The sequence below is a fragment of the Bos javanicus genome, chromosome 23, assembly GCF_032452875.1.
Source record: "Bos javanicus breed banteng chromosome 23, ARS-OSU_banteng_1.0, whole genome shotgun sequence".
Classification (NCBI taxonomy): domain Eukaryota; kingdom Metazoa; phylum Chordata; class Mammalia; order Artiodactyla; family Bovidae; genus Bos; species Bos javanicus.
This window is the reverse complement of record NC_083890.1, coordinates 25,227,741-25,245,014: the sequence shown is the minus strand read 5'-3', so window position 1 is coordinate 25,245,014 and position 17,274 is coordinate 25,227,741. Positions and strand designations below refer to the sequence as shown.

General features: G+C 47.6%; 1 protein-coding gene across 1 annotated transcript in view; it reads left to right on the top strand.

Moving 5' to 3' along the window:
* The first annotated feature begins 438 nt into the window (after positions 1-438).
* ELOVL5 (ELOVL fatty acid elongase 5) overlaps positions 439-17,274 on the top strand; it is a 72,881-nt gene continuing 56,045 nt past the window's right edge. The window contains exon 1 of the mRNA XM_061398448.1: positions 439-807. The gene's annotated coding sequence lies outside the window, so the exon portion shown is untranslated. The remainder of the gene's footprint in view (positions 808-17,274) is intronic.

Below are 17,274 nucleotides of genomic sequence, written 5' to 3'. Positions count from 1 at the left end.
TTGTCTTATGTGCTTGTATTTGTCTAGTTGAAAAGATGTCACTTACTCCCTCACCTTATTTCCTACAAAAAGTCTTGAGGAGAAATGGAGTTGGCAGTGATCACTAAGGGAAAATCAGAATCCCTAAGAAAAATCACGGTAAATCTACCAACAGGGAGTTAAGCTGCAGCACCAGTTTCCAGCGCTTTTTTTGTTGTTGTTGCTGCCCTATTTCGTTAGCTCTAGTACGTCCGTAGGCATTTAACCCTTTCATCTAAAACCAAGAACTGGCTCCCTTCCAGAGCCCGCGAGGAGACAGCACCACAGTGGGCGTCTGCCGTCCAAACGCAGCCACACAACCCTGCCAGGCCTGGCACTGAGAGAAACAGAGTTCAGGGCATCGGGAACTTCACCGGTGCTATTGCGCAGGCTCTGCGTTCCACGCAGGCTTATTAGGAAGAAAGCGGATAAAATTGTCCAGAGACACGTGAACCAGAGGGGACCAACCCGGACCACTGCTCTCCACTGCATCGGATTCTGGAATTTACAATCACGAAAGTTCTATTGCTTCACGATTGGCTCCCGGGCCGCATGACATCATAGCGCTTGATTCGGCCTCCGGACGGCGATTGGCTGGCCGCGCCATTGTGACGTCACGGTCAGCCCACGTTCTGATTGTAGATACCCGGCGCCTTCCTCTTCTCATCGCGGCTGCTCCTGCTGGCCGGTACCTCCCTCCAGCCTCCTCCTGGCTCGGCTGGTCCCGGGGCTCCGCCGCCACCTCCGCCTAGCCGCTTCTCCGAGCCGCCGCTGCGCTCGGCCTAAGAGGTAAGCGGGCGGCTCCGGAAAACTTTGGCTGGCCGCCGCTCGGCCATGACACCCGCGCCGGCGCGCAGCCGGGACCCAGGGATGCGACCCCGCTGTTGGGTTCTGAACCCGGAGCGCACGAGCGACTGCCGGCCCGGCCCGCGCTGCGCCCGCGTGGCGAAGGAGCCCGCCGGACCCGGGTCTCAGGGCGCGACGGCAGGCGCCCCGGCCGTTTCTGCGAGATGCTGTCTCACCTGTTTAGCGGTGGAAGCCGCCGGTAGACGGTGTGCCCACTGACTGGCGCGGCGGGAACGCACCCGGCTCGCCTACGGGAGGCAGGGCGGGTGGGCTCTGAGCTCGAGTTCACCCGCCCGGGTTAGATGAACGCGCGGCCGGAGATTCAGGGAAGAGCCCGAGAGCGATCGCGCTTCCTCGGAGAACAAAACCCGCGTGAGCCGGGAGGACCACGGCGGGGCCAGGAGGTCGCAGCGCGGGTCGGTCCCCTCGGGCCTTTCGTTTTTTCTCTTGCCCTCCCGCCTCTGCCCCCGCCCCGGAGGCGAGCCCGCTAGCCTGGGAACACTTCGGTTTTTATTAAAACCAGATAACTGTGGCCAGGGGTCCTCGGAGAGGATGAGGCCGGTGGGGAAGCGCGGGGGCGGAGACTCGGGAACCACCTGGGCTACTCTTGAGGGAATCGGGGCGCAAGGGCGGTGGGGTCGCGGGCTGGAGCGGCTCGCAGCCGGGTCGTGTCTGCTTTGAGTAGCAAGGAAAAGTCCTCTTTTACAGTTTAAACGCAGATAAGACTCGCCCCCCACCCTACCCCAGCGTTCGCAAGCCCGCCTCGGGGTGGTGGGAGTCGTGCCTGGAGCAAGACTTGTTCTTCAGAACTGTGTCTTGCCACCAACCGTTCCGTGCCCTTGCACTTTTAGGGTGATGGTTTCCCCTGCTCACGACTGTAGTTGAGCTCAGCTCTTGGCTTCTTGATTGCAAATGTGGATAATGCACTTGGCCCACTTTGGGGTGGGGGTGGGGAGTCCCGAATGGAAGAATCCAGTGCATGACCTACGAACTGGGCTGCGGAACCTAGGGTTGCGACGGGAGAGTGGTGGGGAGCCTTAATTCTTTAATAGCGGGACCGGTGGCAGGAAGTGCTTTCTTTATAGGGTGGCACGGAAGAGCTCGTGTTCCTTGTTAGGTTTTGTAACTTGTTTCCCTAACCACTCAGTAGATAACCTGTTGGGTGCGCTTGTTTTGCTTGCACCTCTCAGCCAACAACACTGGGGCAGAATCTAGAGATACGGACACAACCGGTTTGGCGTTCGGTGGCTGTGGATGAACAGTTTAACTTTGCATCCGCGGTAAGGGGACAAGCGCATCACTGTTTCAGTCCGCTTGGATGCTGCCTGGGATTCTCCAGGGAAAGCTCAGTACTTGGAAGAGAAAAGTCATTCATGTCCCTTTTGCATTCTTACCCTAGATTATAACTTCTCATTGACAGGAAGTTTTTCTGGACAGATTCTCTTTTTCGCATTTCTTTTTTGTTTCTAACTGAAGACAAAAGGAGAAATGTTATTGATGGTTACTGATGGCTAGTTTTACAGAATATAGAATAGAACTTAGCTGAAAGTGAAAGTAGAAAGTGTATTAAAATTTGACGGTCAGATTTTTTTTCAAGAGAAGTACATTACTTCAGACTCTGTCCTCAGCTTCTTGACTCAATTTCGAAATCATTTCTGTTCAGGGTTTCATGTTCCAGAATTGCTAGGGATTCCATGAGATGATACAGCTGAAAGTGCCCAGCATGGGGGCTTGCCAAATAGTGGTTTGATAAATGTTTCTTCTTCACTTATTTTTCTTCTTGGGGAAGGGAAGTGAGGTTTAGGGGATGTGGCCAGGAATAAAGCTGGAGAATCTCAAATAACTGGGAAAATATTTAAAATAAGGTTTTCACAGACACTAATTCCAGTATTCCAACAAAGCTGTTTTTGAAAATGAGGTGAGTTATCTCTTTGCCTGGGATCTACTGAGCTTTTTCTTTGGGGGGAGTGGTGTCAGAATTCTTAATTTGGGGGTGTTTGCAAGGATCTCTTTGCCACTGCCTCCTTGTTTTCTCTCAGCATAACTGTTGATTGTCCTCCTGTTTGTAGAAGTGAGTGTCAGTCCTTGGGTGTCTTATTTCCAACTTGAATTACAGAAATCACGGCAAAGCTGTTTACCATCTTTTAGGGTGACTTTGATGCCTAAGTAGATAGTAGAGAGTATGAATGATGGTTTTACTTTTTACTCAGCCCCTTACTCGGCCACATCCTGTCCCTCTCCCCTAAGAAGACTTCTAATTATTTTTAAGCCCTCCTCTGTGCCTACCAACTCTTCTGTTACTGATGGAAACAGTTACTGTTTCCATTAGTTACCCAGTGGGTTTGTCTTTGCATACATTCAGTTTCAGGTATTACTGATGTGGGCACCTTCCTGTTAATAGTTGCTTTCCATAGATAATTCTTACATCCACCCTGTGGGAAGTTATATCCCCTACCTCTTTTATAAAGAATTGAGAACTGAGGCCTAGAGATGCCAGGTGACTTGTCCAAATCATGTAGATCTGTCTCCTGCAACTTACCTGCCCCGTCCTCTGTCCTTGTGCTGCTCGGATTTGTTCAGTGGGCTCTGCCCTTTATGTAACTCTGTTACTCTGTAACTTAAAAATCTAACCTCATGAATAAAGGTCCATCTTCAAGCCATCCAAGATTAACAGTTCGCCATCTTTCACATCTGTAAAGTCTGTTCCTTCCTTTTAGCCCACATTTGATTCACTCTTTCTATCAGTTTATTGGCTTGTCAGCTACTGAGTGTGTGCTGTGTGTGTGTCTTGGGGTTGTATACAAAGCTGAACAACACAGTTTCTGAAGTAGCTTATACTTTAATCCTTTTACACCTGTACTTAATCTGCACCTTATACTAGAAGGGGATCAGAAGCAGATTTCTGAGAGGGGGCTTTTCTCACTGTATCTGGGAAAGCTTTATGGCAGAGCTTGCCAGGTCATCAGCGCCTCACATTGCCCAGCTGGTTAGGATGCTTTCTGTGCAAGAGACAGAGAACCCAGTGCCAGATGGACTTAAATGACCACCTGACCTGAAAAGTCCCAAAGGCAGAACTTATGTTCTGTTTCTCTGAAGTCTTCCCAGATGTTTGTTAGGTCCATAGGCTGATCTTGCAAGATGACTGCCAGGTCCAGTCTAGACCCCCTATTACCGTATTCACATATGGGAACTGCGGCCACCTTCCAGAGAGGGTCCTTGGCCTTGATTTAGGCCTTGGTTACTTGAAGTAATAACTAGAAGAGTGGAAATCTGATATCCTGGGACCTATCCCAAACTGAGGAAGTGCATTTAAGTTTCACCACACCTACCTGGCTGCTAAACTACACCTTCAGGGTAAGTCTCTGTGGATATAGGGGTGTGCCAGTATTGGCTATAAGGGCCACCAAGGACGTCAGGCCCCATCAAAGAGAGGATTGAATTAAATGAAACAGAACGGAATCCACATTTGAATTTCACCTTACCCATCATAGAGGAATCTTACAGGTGCACAGAGAACAGGCATTCTTGGAGAGAAAGTTTAGAGAGCCGACAAGTGCATCATTGGGCATTAAAGCAAGTAACCCAGATGCATGAAGCTGACAGGCAGAAGTGGGAAGAAAGGTTAGTAAGACAAGTTGTTGATAATAAGGGCTAACTTTTATTAAACTATTACTACGTGTCAGACTCTGCATTGAGCTCTTACATGGATTTTTCTCAAGTACTATTAGTTGGTACTCTAAGCATTCCCACTTTACAAGTGAGGAAATGGAGGCTCAGAAGTTTAGACACTTGCCCAAGGTCACAAAGCATTCTAGCCTGGGTGGTCTTGACCTCCTAGCCTATTGTCTTTCCTGAGATGTTGTCACAAGACCACTGAGGCTTTTGGACTGGAAGGAGTGTATCCTGAATGTTGTGCTCCAAGGACATGAGTATTGTCAGAGTGCGTGGGGTGGATTGGTGAGGATGGACATGGGGGATATGAGGGTGGACTGGGAGGCTGTTGGAGTAGGCCAGGCAGTGGTGAGGCCTCACCTGGAGCCATGGCCACGAGCACACACTGGAGCGAGCTAATCATTTGAGAATGTCTCTAGGAGAAGATCTACGCAACTTGAAGACCAGCCGGATTGAGGGCCAGCAAGAGGAAGGGTGCTCTCGGGCGTGGGGGTTAGAAGAACTGCAGCGTCATAGAGGGAGGGAGAGGAGGCTTTGTTCTCCATTGGAAACATCTCAAGGGCCCATGATCCATCCAGACAGGCTCTTTCTCCCCCTCTGGTCCCCATTCCTCTTTGCAGCCAGTGTTTGTCTGCCACATTAGAAAGATGTGTTTCCACCACATTTCATCCATTTTCGGGCAGTTTTTCACGTTTTAACATACCTGGGTAGTGATGCATCTTGTAATCAGTGGCATGGTAAAATCACACGAGCCCTCTTTCCTGTTTTAATATTACTGAAATCAGGGTGCTTGTGGATGAGAAAAGGAAAGTCTCAGTACTGGTGAGCTCGTGGAGTCAGTTGCTGGCAGAGTAAGAACCAAGGCCTCTGGGTCCTCTCATCCACTGAATTACCTAAACTCACATAAAATAAACATTGCCTTGTAATACGGGATTATAGTAAAGCACATGCATATTCCTTTGTTTATTGAAACGGAAGTAACCTGAGAGGTTTGCAAGGTACAGTGGTTTGGGTAGGGTGCCTTGTCCTTGTATGGCACCCGGCCGCCCTGGTTTGTTATCCTAAACCTGCCTTCAACCTTAAATCAACTCTGGGCGTTGGTCCTTTAAAACTAAACAGTTATACCAAGGTGAATTTCAGGATCCTTTCAGAACGAAAATTTTTTATGTTCGCTTTTGCAGAGAGCAAATCCTTTGCTTCTGTTTGATCAGGGATAGAGAATCAAAGTTGAAATCCTTTAGGTCTTTGAAAGGTAGATGTCAGAAATCAGGGATGGAAATGACAGTTTTCTCTTTAAGAAGTTAAACGTAACCGCTGGAGTTACTCCGGCCTAGCAGAGTTAGTTGTTCAGAAAGGTAGACCCACCTCATATTGGGGTTTGTGTCATAGAAGCACCTTCCCACCCCACCCTGATTTCAACCCATAAACGTTACCATTACCAAGCCGCTTGGTTCCTTCTGACATGTTTCCTCCATGAGGATACTTTTATTTGACTCAAATACATTTGCTTTTAAAATCGTGTGGCCCCTGGATTGAAAATAGTCGTACTTGCTGAGCTTTTAGGAAGACTGAATCCTGTCCTCCCTGCCCGCTCCCCTTCTGGTCCCAGTTGAGCGCAGTGATGTGTGATAACCCTAGTGTTCCTTGTATCTTGTTAGACTTCAGTACCTTTTGTTTGATGTCTTCTTAATGACTGGGGTTTAGAGAATAGTTTTTCACTTAAGATTTCTAGTGCTGGGACTCTCATGCTTTCTCTGATTAGAATAACCATTTTCTTGAAACAACTGCAGCTTCAAATGACAATCCTGATACTAATTCACGCCCTCTTGTGAGCACATGCTGGTTACAGGTTCCATCTCTATGTTACAGTTCTTCCCCCGTTGTCAACAGTTTCACCCTGTCAGAGCTAACCTCGGATACGTGCATACTGCTGCTGCTGCTAAGTCGCTTCAGTCGTATCTGACTCCTAGCGACCCCATGGACTGCAGCCTACCAGGCCCCTCCGTCCATGGAATTTTCCAGGCAAGAGTACTGGAATGGGTTGCCATTGCCTTCCCTGGCGTGCATACTAAACAGACCTAATTAGAGCCACACTGCAGAGTTGGCCACTCCGGTTCTTATCTTATCTGAGTTATCCTGAACCCTGAAGTACCTGTTCCTTTTGTCTTGGCACAGCACATGCTCCTACAGAGTAATTGTTGTCAATTTCTCCTTCCCCAAAGAATCGTTCTCATGACACCGAATTCAATAATTATTCATTTGCTTCGCTGGGAAGTTTCGCCATGTGCTGATGTCCCTTGGGGATAGTATTTAGGGTACCTCTGCTTCAGGCTTTGGCAGAAAAAGTACATTACCTGAATATTTATAGGGGCTGTTGACACTTGTATCTACCCTGTTTTTGAGCTGATATGTACCTCTGTGAAAGTTTGAGTTTACCTGTTACAAAACTTCCAAATGTTTACTATGGATCTAAAGTGCATTTATTAAAAGTATCTACTGCTGCTGCTGCTGCTGCTAAGTCGCTTCAGTCATGTTCGACTCTGTGCAACCCCATAGACGGTAGCTCCAGGCAGAACACTGGAGTGGGTTGCCATTTCCTTCTCCAATGCATGAAAGTGAAAAGTGAAAGTGAAGTCGCTCAGTCATGTCCGACTCTTAGCAACCCCATGGTCTGCAGCCTACCAGGCTCCTCCATCCATGGGATCTTCCAGGCAAGAGTACTGGAGTGGGTTGCCATTGCCTTCTCCAAAAAGTATCTACTACATGCTTTTAAAAGTTAGCAAACCAGTAGGAAGGGGACTGGAGAAGAGGCCTTTCAGGTTAGCAGCTGCAGGGAACCAGGGGTCCAGCTCTGCCCTGAGAGCTGGACAGGCATTGGTGGGCCAATCACTCCACCTCTTTGAGACTTCTGTGCCTAGTTTGGGGTGGAGGGGCTGTTGAGACTATCAGTATTATACCTAAAAGTTAAGTAGGGGACTGACTGAATTTGATGAGCATCATTAAAAAAAAATCTCTCTATTGACTAGAATGTTCACTGAAGCATTGTTTATAATAGAAGATTGAGTCAGCTGAGTAATGTTCTTCAGAAGAATAAACGATGCTGCAGTTGGGCAGTGTAATACTTCGGGACTTATGAAGAGGATGAGGCCTCTCTGTGGGTGCTACATATACTACATGTTAGGTACTTTTCTAAGGTGCTTCACCACCAAGGCTCCCCCATGAAATCGGTACCCCCAGTTTTACAGATGAGGAAACTAAGGCACAGAAAGGTTAGGTGACTTGTTCAAGGCTTCCCAGCTAGCAGGTGGCAGAGGCAGGGTTCGCATCCAGCCTGGTCGAAGGCGTCCAGCATCAGTTTCCTTGTTTGGCCCCAGGCCCACCTGGGTTTGATCTACAAGATATGTAAAACCTGAGGGCTGTGGGCTGGGAGGGAAGGGCACCCTCATCCTCTAGGGAACCTCCAGATTGTCTGCTTCCCCTTGGGTAGAGATGTACATCGTGTGTGTTTTGAAACATCTAGGTCATTCTGACACAGGCCTGATTAAAGGCTGCTTGTTCAGGTTGTTGAGACTAACACCTTCCCCACCCCTTTAGTTCTCTTGGGATTCTTTCTCTTTTAGGACTTCTTAGTTTTCTTTCTGGGTGTGGGTCACTAGGCCTGACAATATTATGATGGCTCTAAGTACCATAATCCCTAAAATATGAGGATCACAAAATTCAGAGTGGTTTATGTATTAGCATGGAATGTAACCAGGTGGTGAAATAACCGTTGGCTGTAGAGGAGATGATAGATAATTACTGGGTTGTGTTTGCTTTTAAATATGCCACATTGTAGGCTTTTTTCTTTTTTAAATACATTTTAACTCTGCCTGTTATTCTTTTCATCCCCCTCGCACCCCACACCCAAACAATTATAAAATGTGGGGGTTTAGATTGAATTTTTTTTATATAAAAAAGAAATGTGTTTTCCTGTCATATCTATATTTATGTTACACTGTTTGAATTAAAATCTAAGACCTTTTCTCTCGAGGGGGTGCATAACTTATCTTTGTTAATTATGTTCCTCCATTCTCTCTTCATTTCAGCTGAGGCTGTAACACTGCATTTGTATATTTTGTATGAATTATCTTGGAGATCCTGATAATTTATTTTGAATATTCAAGTAATCACATCAGTTAAGAGGCTGCAGTCAGATTTAGAATTACAAGCAGCTGCTCACAGCAGCTGATGTTGCTTAAAAGCCTCTTAAATGTTTGTCTCCCGGCCACTTGCAATTGCAGTCTGATTTGTATATTAGAAATGGGGTTGCAGTAGAGCTCACTCTCCTGAAGCCGGGCTTCAAGGGACCAGTTAGAGACTTGCAGAGAATCGCCTGTCCTCATCAGTGCAGCCGTTGATTGTCTGCAAGTCTGCTTCATCCAAGAAGGTGGTTGCCTTAAAACAGGTCAGAGCTTCTCCAAATAGCCCCTTAAGTACAGTGTTTCAGGACTTCACGTCCCAGAGAATGCTTTATGTACTGTGCTTGTTATGGCAGCTCCTTTCTGTTTGCTTCGCAAGACATAGTAGGTTTGGAAGAGGCTCAGGAACCCACTCCAGTGTTCTTGCCTGGAGAATCCCAGGGACGGTGGGGCCTGGTGGGCTGCCGTCTGTGGGGTCGCACAGAGTCAGACATGACTGAAGCGACTTAGCAGCAGCAGCAGGGACCCCAGAGGAAGGTGGCTCTGAATGCAGAGTGATGGTAGGTGCCCTACATCGGGCCCTGGTACGGAGCTCCATGCTTGAGTGTACCATCGTTTTGCAAATGGGACTGGCATGTTATAAAGGACTTCCAAAATTCAAAATATAGATGAATCGTTGCAAAGTACTGTTGGAAACCCAATCTCAGTGGGTGATTGCCTTGCCCACGGATTCACGTATCCACCTGCCCACCTGCTGTCCATCTCAGACATTTGTTTCTTATCCACTTCTGTCTTGTGAGCTCCAGATTCATCAGAAGCTCCAACTTCTCATCAGCTGATTCACTTGGTCGCCCTCCAAACCTGTCTCCTGTCTGCCAGCATGACCTGGCGTATCCCCGTCACCAGTTTGCCCAGGCCATCAGTGCCAGGGTCCTTCTCCCGTCAACCACATCCTTCCTCCTTCCCTCCATCTGTCAGTCACCAAGTGTTGTCCATTCGGGTTCTGCTGTGTCTGCTGCCGCCCTCCTTTCATAGCACGCCAGCCCTTGCAGGGTGCCTGGTTTCCCCCGGCTCCTTCCTGCGGAGATCTTCTGACACGTCAGTGGGATCCATGCACTCCATACGAAAAGCTTCGTTTACTTTCACTTAGGGCCATCCTTGATCCCGCTTGACTTCCTGCCTGCACCTCTCACTCTGAACACCCCACATCTCCCCACCCATGCCCCGTCAGCTCCATCTCTGCTCTGCACCATCTGTGTCCGGACGCTTCCTCGATTGCTTCCCACTGACAAAAACACACGAAAGCAAACCCAACTAAACAGAAAAGGCCCTGTTTCTTGTAAGTCAGACTCACACACCCTGGAACCTCTGATGCTATTTACTCAATTAGCTGTTCCTACCCCTTCCGGCTCTTGTAACCTTGGTTATAGCCAGCTGACCTCTGTGTGCGTCAGCCTCCTTCTCATCAAGAGGACAACTAGGGCTTTCCTCCCCTGTCTGCTCCAGGTTCCCTGTGTATCCTTGGTACCTGTGTGCTGTCTGGCATGTGGTAGGTATCTGGCAATTATTTGCATGAATGTTTCTCTGTCTGTACCTTTTGGGTATAATCAGTTCTGTAATCTGTGCTTATGGCTTTGTGAAGGTGAGTATGCCTCAATAGCCTGAGAAGCTTGAGAGTTTGTAACACTGCACAGATGAGCCCTCGCGGGGAAGCCAGCTCTAGGAGATAGCAGCCTTAGGGGGCTGGATTCCCTGCTTAGGGTTGCTGTTCCCCCACCCAGGCTGAGGGAGTAGAGCAAATTGCAAAACGTCCCCCCGCCGTCTGCCAGGAGCAGAGGATGCTGTTTCAGTGTGCTGTGTTAAAGGGCCTTGCTTACTTGCATGTTACCTTGTAGAGCTTTTAGGTGGAATAAGCCAGGGATTTATTGTGGCACTGTGCCCAAGGAAGGAAGAGAACGCACGCTGGTGACTATGCACTCATCTATTTCCTGGTCAAATAATGGTCGAAACTGACACTCTCTTTTTAACCTAATTTTGGTTGGCCTCAACACTGAGCCACGGAGAAGGAAATGGCAATCCACTCCAGTATTCTTGCCTGGAGAATCCCGTGGACGGAAGAGCCTGATGGGATGCCGTCTATGGGGTCGCACAGAGTGGGGCACGACTGAAGGGACTTAGCAGCAGCAGCAGCAACACTGAGCCAAGGTTAAGGCAGCCCGTGTAGGTTGGACGGAGCCTGTCTGCTTCAGTTGCCACGTGGTCATTGATTGACTGACCATACCCACTTACTCCCCATTGTGTTCTCTGCTGCCCTCTGCTCCAGTGCGTGGATCCTGCAGGGACATATGACAGTACACCTACTGACAGATTGTAACCCAGCTCGAGAGGTGAGGTGTGAACTTGATGCAGTAGATCGCTGTTGGTGCTGTGGGTAAGGCATTAGGTTTGAGTGCAGGTGACAGAGATCCCAAAATAATCATGGTGCCACTAATGGCATCTCAAAACAAGGTGTTACTTGTATTTTGCACAAAAGGGCTGGGGAAAGGGTATGGGGTGACCAGCTGCAGGCTCCTAGCTCACTGTGTGTCGGGCTCGGAGGCAGCAGGATGGAGAAGGAGACAGAGTAGACGGGGCCGAGGATTCAGTTCTGTTTTCTCTTAAGGCACGTTCCCAGAAACCAACCCCCGACAGTGTCGCTTAGCCAGGACTTTAAACATACAGCCACACGAATCTGCAGACAGACTGAGAAATCTCATCTTGATTCTGAGTGGCTGTGGGCAGCTCAGAGTCCTGCTGACCTGGGCGGAATCCTGGTGACCGCCCCCCGGCCTGTACTAGGGTGGATGAGAGTGACTGTGCTGCCCATGTGGAAGTTGGAGTCTGTGGAAGAGACTGCCAGGGAACAGATACTGATACCATAGTGATGAGCACCGAGAGCACAGTGTGGGGTGCTGTGCGCAGACAGGAAGGGACCCCCTAAATTAGACCCAGGGGTCCGGGGAAGGGTGCCTGGAGACTGAGCAGACATCTGCCTGCTGGAGAGAGGAAGCAGGCATTCAGGCAGAGGCTGTGAGGGAGGAGGCAGGTAGCACATGAGGAACTGATTGTAAGGAGAAGCAAAGGAGGAATTGAGGCCGCATTGAGGGATCTGAGCATTGTCCTAAGAGCCTTTAACTGGTTTTGAGAGGAGTAATCTAGAAAGATGCTTTTTGGGAAGTGGGAAGCAACGCCAAGACCAGAGGCAGGGACCCTCCATCAGAAGGGAGTGCAATAGTTCAGCTGACATGATGCTGACCTTGATTAGATAGTGGGTTTCGGGATCGAGGATTTCCTAGAACTGGGTGCAGATTTAGAAATAGTTTGGGCTGCTCTTCACCTGACAGCTGATGAAAGCAAGGCGGAGAGGTCAGATGGCGGGCCCGGGCCGCACAGTCAGCTGATGGTAGTGCTGGGTCACCCGTCTGCCTGAACTCTTTGCGTCCCTGCCGAATGGCCAGCTGGGGCCACAGGGCTTTGTTGGGCATCGGAGACGGCAGGTGGAGTGTGAGCTGGAGCGTGGGGAGTGTCTGCTGGGGCGAACATGGTGCAGGCACTGAGAGTGGCACTGGAGTGGGTGTGGAGCAGAAGTGGGTGAGCTGGGTGCTCCCAGTTCTGCAGGTTGAGATCAGTGCTAGGGGACTTCAGGGAGGTCAGGTAAAGTAAGTCGCTCAGGAGTGTTTCGAAATCAAGGAAGGCTTCCCTGTAAGATTAAGTGGTTTAGGCTTAACTCTTTAAGCACTGGGAGCCAATTAACATTTGGTATTGAAGGACTGACTTGAGCTTGACGGCAGCCTGTGTTTAATGTTGGCCATGCCCAGGGCCTCGTATAAGGTGCTTGTGGTCAGCAGAATAAAGTCCCTCAAAGATGTGCCCCAGTTTCCCATCACTTGTGACTATGTGGAGAATTAAGGCTACAGATGGAATTAAGGCTGCCAGTCAGCTGAAGTAGAGTGTCCTAGGTTATCCAGGTGGGCTCAGTGTAACCAACCCCCAAGGGTCCTTAAGGGGCTTCCCTCCTGGCTCAGCTGGTAAAGAATCCACCTGCAAGGCAGGAGACCTGGGTTCGATTCCTGGGTTGGAAAGATCCCCTGGAGAAGAGAAAGGTTACCCACTCTGGTATTCTGGCCTAGAGAATTCCATGGACTGTATAGTCCATGGGGTCGCAAAGAGTAGGACATGACTGAGCGACTTTCACTTTCACTTCTCAAGGGTCCTTAATGTGGAAGAGGCACGTGGGAAAGAATGAGAAGGGTGGGGTGTGAGGAGACTGGGCCCAGTGTTGCTGGCCTTCAAGACGGAGGAGGTAACTGTGAATGGACCGACAGAAGGCAGCCTGTAGAAGCTGGGAAAGGCCAGGAGAAGGGTCCTCCCATAAAGCCTCCAAAAGTAGCCATGCGCATGCCTGGATTTTAGTCTAGCGAGACCCGTTTTGGACTTCTGACTTATAAGATACACTTGTGTTATTAAAAGAACTTCTAGGGCTTCCTTGGTGGCTCAGACGGTAAAGAATCTGCCTGCAGTGCGGGAGACCCAGGTTCGATGCTTGGGTCATGAAGATCCCCTGGAGAAAGGAATGGCAACCTGCTGCAGTATTCTTGCCTGGAAGAATTCCATGGACAGAGGAGCCTGGTGGGCTGCAGTCCATGGTGTCACACAATTGGACATGACTGAGCGACTAATACAACAATAAGCCACTAAGTTTCTGGTGGTTGGTTACCTGACACAGCGGTCAGTAAGTGTGTGCTGAGTGAATGAGTTGTGCTTTAAGAGATCAGTGTGAAAGCTGTATGTATTGGATGGATTGGATGCGGGGAGATTCTGGAGGCCAAGGAGTTCATAGGAGATGGTTCTGGCAAAGAGGTGATAGGACAGGACAGGGTGGGGGTAGGGTGACTGGAGTCACAGGGCTGGCCTGGGATCCATGCAGCGGGGAGCGTGCTTTCAGGACTGGGTTCCTGGAAGGTGACGGCAAGAGCAGAATCACCTGGATGGAGTCAGGAGGCAGGGAGGCTTGGCTTGTTGGGACTGAGGTGCAGACGCACCATGTATATGTCGGTGGTACGAGCACGTGGAAACAGCGCTTGAGTGTGGAGTTGGGGATCCAGGACTGGTGTCATTGGTCATGACTTATCTGTTCCCTTTCTCTAAAGTTTTTTATGGGGAAGAAACTCAGCAGCTCTTTTGAAGGATTTAATAGGTCACATTCCTTAACGTTAACAAGTTTTTCCTAGTGTTTTTTGCCTACATTTTTTTTTCTGCCACCTGAATTCTATGAACCTTTAAAAAATTTTAGTAGATAAAAATAAGTTAATACTAAATTATTGTTTTAAAAAACTAGAAATAACATAATCTTACCACCCTTGCATCGTTCACCTTGTGTCGCATGTCTCTTTCCCAGAAGCCTCTGTGGCTCCTGTTGGTCTGTCACTAGTGGTCACGGGGTTACTTCCCCCGCCCCCACGCACATACCCCGGGTCCTGACCCTGTCAGATCTCACCTACTGAGCTGGGGAGGATGGAGCCTAAACGAAACTTGGCTTGTCCTAGCACAAGGAAAATGGATGGTACTTGCTAGAACATTTCCACATCTTTTCCTTTTTTAATATCAATTTGCCAATGAACTATATATACACTTGTTTTAGACTTGGTTATGTCCTGAAAGTCCTTGATTTCTGAATTCCTTTGTTCTTTATAATGAACTTGGTTATAGTGATTGAAGGTACAGGTGTATTGACGTTAGAGGTGTCTTCCTGTAGCACCACACTCATTGCCTTCTTACCTGTCAATTGCTGCCGTCTTCCCTCTCTGATCACTGACCTTCTACTTGGTGGAAGTTGCACCATGTAATTTGCATTTACAAGTTTTCAGTCAAGATGGTGCTAAATTTAACTTAGCCTATAAGATGAATTGACCAATAACGGTGGTGCTAGTGGTAAAGAATCCGCCTGCCAGTGCAGGAGACATAAGAGACGCAGGTTTGATCCCTGGCTCCGATCCCTGGGTCGGGAAGATGCCCTGGAGAAGGGCATGGCAACCTACTCCAGTATTCTTGCCTGGAGAATCCCATGGACAGAGGAGCCCGGCGGGCTACAGTTCACGGGGTCACAGAGAGTCAGACACGACTGAAGTGAGTTACCATGCACAATGTCCATATACCACATGTGAAGAAAGTCAGTTTAATTTCCAGGAGTTCCATTTCATTCTCCAGAAAAGGAAATAAGATCATTTCCTTCTTATTCTTAGAATGAAGATCCCATTCATTCTAAGTTAACCAACTAAACTTTCTCTTCTTTCTTCCCTTTGCCCGTTGATTTGGTTAAATAAGACTCGTGGGTGCTATCTCGTGCATTGTCTTTCACATCAGTTGGTACGCCTCTAAGACAGAGTCCCCACAGTATCCGGGAAGTGTAACCAAGTACAGCAGAGTTAAGCCACGTTGATCAGGAGGTGGGAGAGGACGTGTTGGTCCCAACCCCAGTGCCCCTTCTTGACATTTCAGCTACTGTCCCCTCAAAACAGTCATGATGTTTCTTTTCTCTTGAAATCAAATTGTTTCCCTTAATGAGACGGTCAGCTTGGCGTGCAGTCATTTTCTCTGATGTATTCCAATCTCAGAAAGCAAACAGAAAAAACATTTTATAGAGAAACCTGCAAATAGCTGTTCTGTGGCCATGACCTGAGGTGAATGCCCTGAGCTTTAGTCTGAAAGCCCTGGGTTTCTTCATAGACAGATGGGAGGGCGTGATGCACCTTTATAGCAACTGGGTGTTCAGCGGCACATGGATTTCGTTCTCTTGTTAGCACTGCTCTCTGTCAAAGGAATAACAATGGCAGTCATGCTTGGAGCTCTGAAATGTCACTCTCAGAGTCTTATTTTGGAGAGAAGGGCGCGTCCTATAAATTTCTCCCTCTTACTCATATTCATTCTGTCTGTCTCTGCTGACTTGCTTTTCTCCATTCAGTGGGGACCTTGCTTTCCTGTTGGTAATTACATTCCCCAGGTGATGTCAGGGGCGTACCTGCCACTGACACACCGTTTAGAGGAAGAAGAAAGTGAACCACAGACAGGAAAGACAGGCTCCCTTGAGTAGGCTGGGAAACCTCCTGCATGAAGCTCCCTTGAGCCCATTAGCATCATGAATCAGAGAACTGAAGACCCAGTGACAACTGGACACCTGAGGTGATAGGCAAATGGCAAGTGTGGTTTTTTAAAAGGTATTTTGTTGTGGCAGAAAAATGCTGATTCTGAGCTCTCTCTTTCTCTCATATATATATGATACATATGTAAGTACTTAAGCACTTTAGCATCTGTATACTGGCTGACGAGTTAATACATTCTATTTGCAGTACTACCTAATGTGACTTTTCACCACAGAATGCTTAGGTCTTATTTATTACTTAAAATTTTAGGTTTGGGTGAATGAGTTTCCATGAAGAGTATCTTCTTTTGAAAGGAAAGTTAGTATTGTGCTAAAGAAACATTCAGTGTTTTTCACCCACATGATAATATGAAAATCAGCCCAGCCTGCTATATACAGTCTGATTTACTGGGAAATTGGTAAGAACTTACTTCACAGAGTGCTTTAAATCATATGTATTGTACGTTTTATTCGTTATTGCTAGCTTGTGCTTTTTGAGGTATATTTAGGAATTTTGCTTTTAAGTTGAGAAGCCAAATTTTAATGCCAGTTTAGAGATGAAACTTTACAGAGGAAGAGAAATTCTGTATGCAGTTTTTAATACAGCAGCTCTCAGACTTCTTGTTCTTAGGACTTGTACTTTTAAAAGTTGAGAAACTCAGAGAGCTTTTGTTTATATGGGTTTTACCTGTTGACATTCATCCTATTAGACATCGATTTTAAAATCACTTTGGATCTCTGAAGGTCACCTTCATATGTGAACTTCATCGAGTATACTGTTTTTGGTCAATTGAAGGTCTGTAAGTACCATCCTTAGGTAGGGTAATATTTCAAAGTAAATTTATATCCTCTTGACAATGCTGGTTGCTTGCATAGATGCCGTACTGGAGGACTGTCAGTTTTTAAAATAAAAATCCAGAGCAGAAAGGAGTAACTTAAGGTCTCAGTGTGGTGTAAATACCTTTTTCGATGTTCACTTTATTTATCTTTTAAATCTCATTCTCTTTCCCATCTGTACATTATTGTATTTGGACCTTCAGATTGGCTGTCTTTTGGAATAGTTTTAAAAATAGCTAGTTTCTTTTCTGTTCATGTCTGTTTAATAGATACTTCTTAACTTTTTTTTTTTTAATACTATTGATTTTGACAACGATTTTGCTTACCCTCTGAGCCATCAGGGAGGCCAAGCATCACATCCTCACATCTCCACCTTGTTCTTTTTAACCATTTAACCTTTATCGTTTTCTTGTGTTACCAGAAGGTCCTTCTGGCCTTTTTGTATGTCTGACCATGCAGCGTTCTGCTTTGGGGAGCTGTCGACACACATCCGCCTGCCCTGTCCTTTACCCTGGGGACTTCTTTGAGGCTGTTTATACCCTCGGT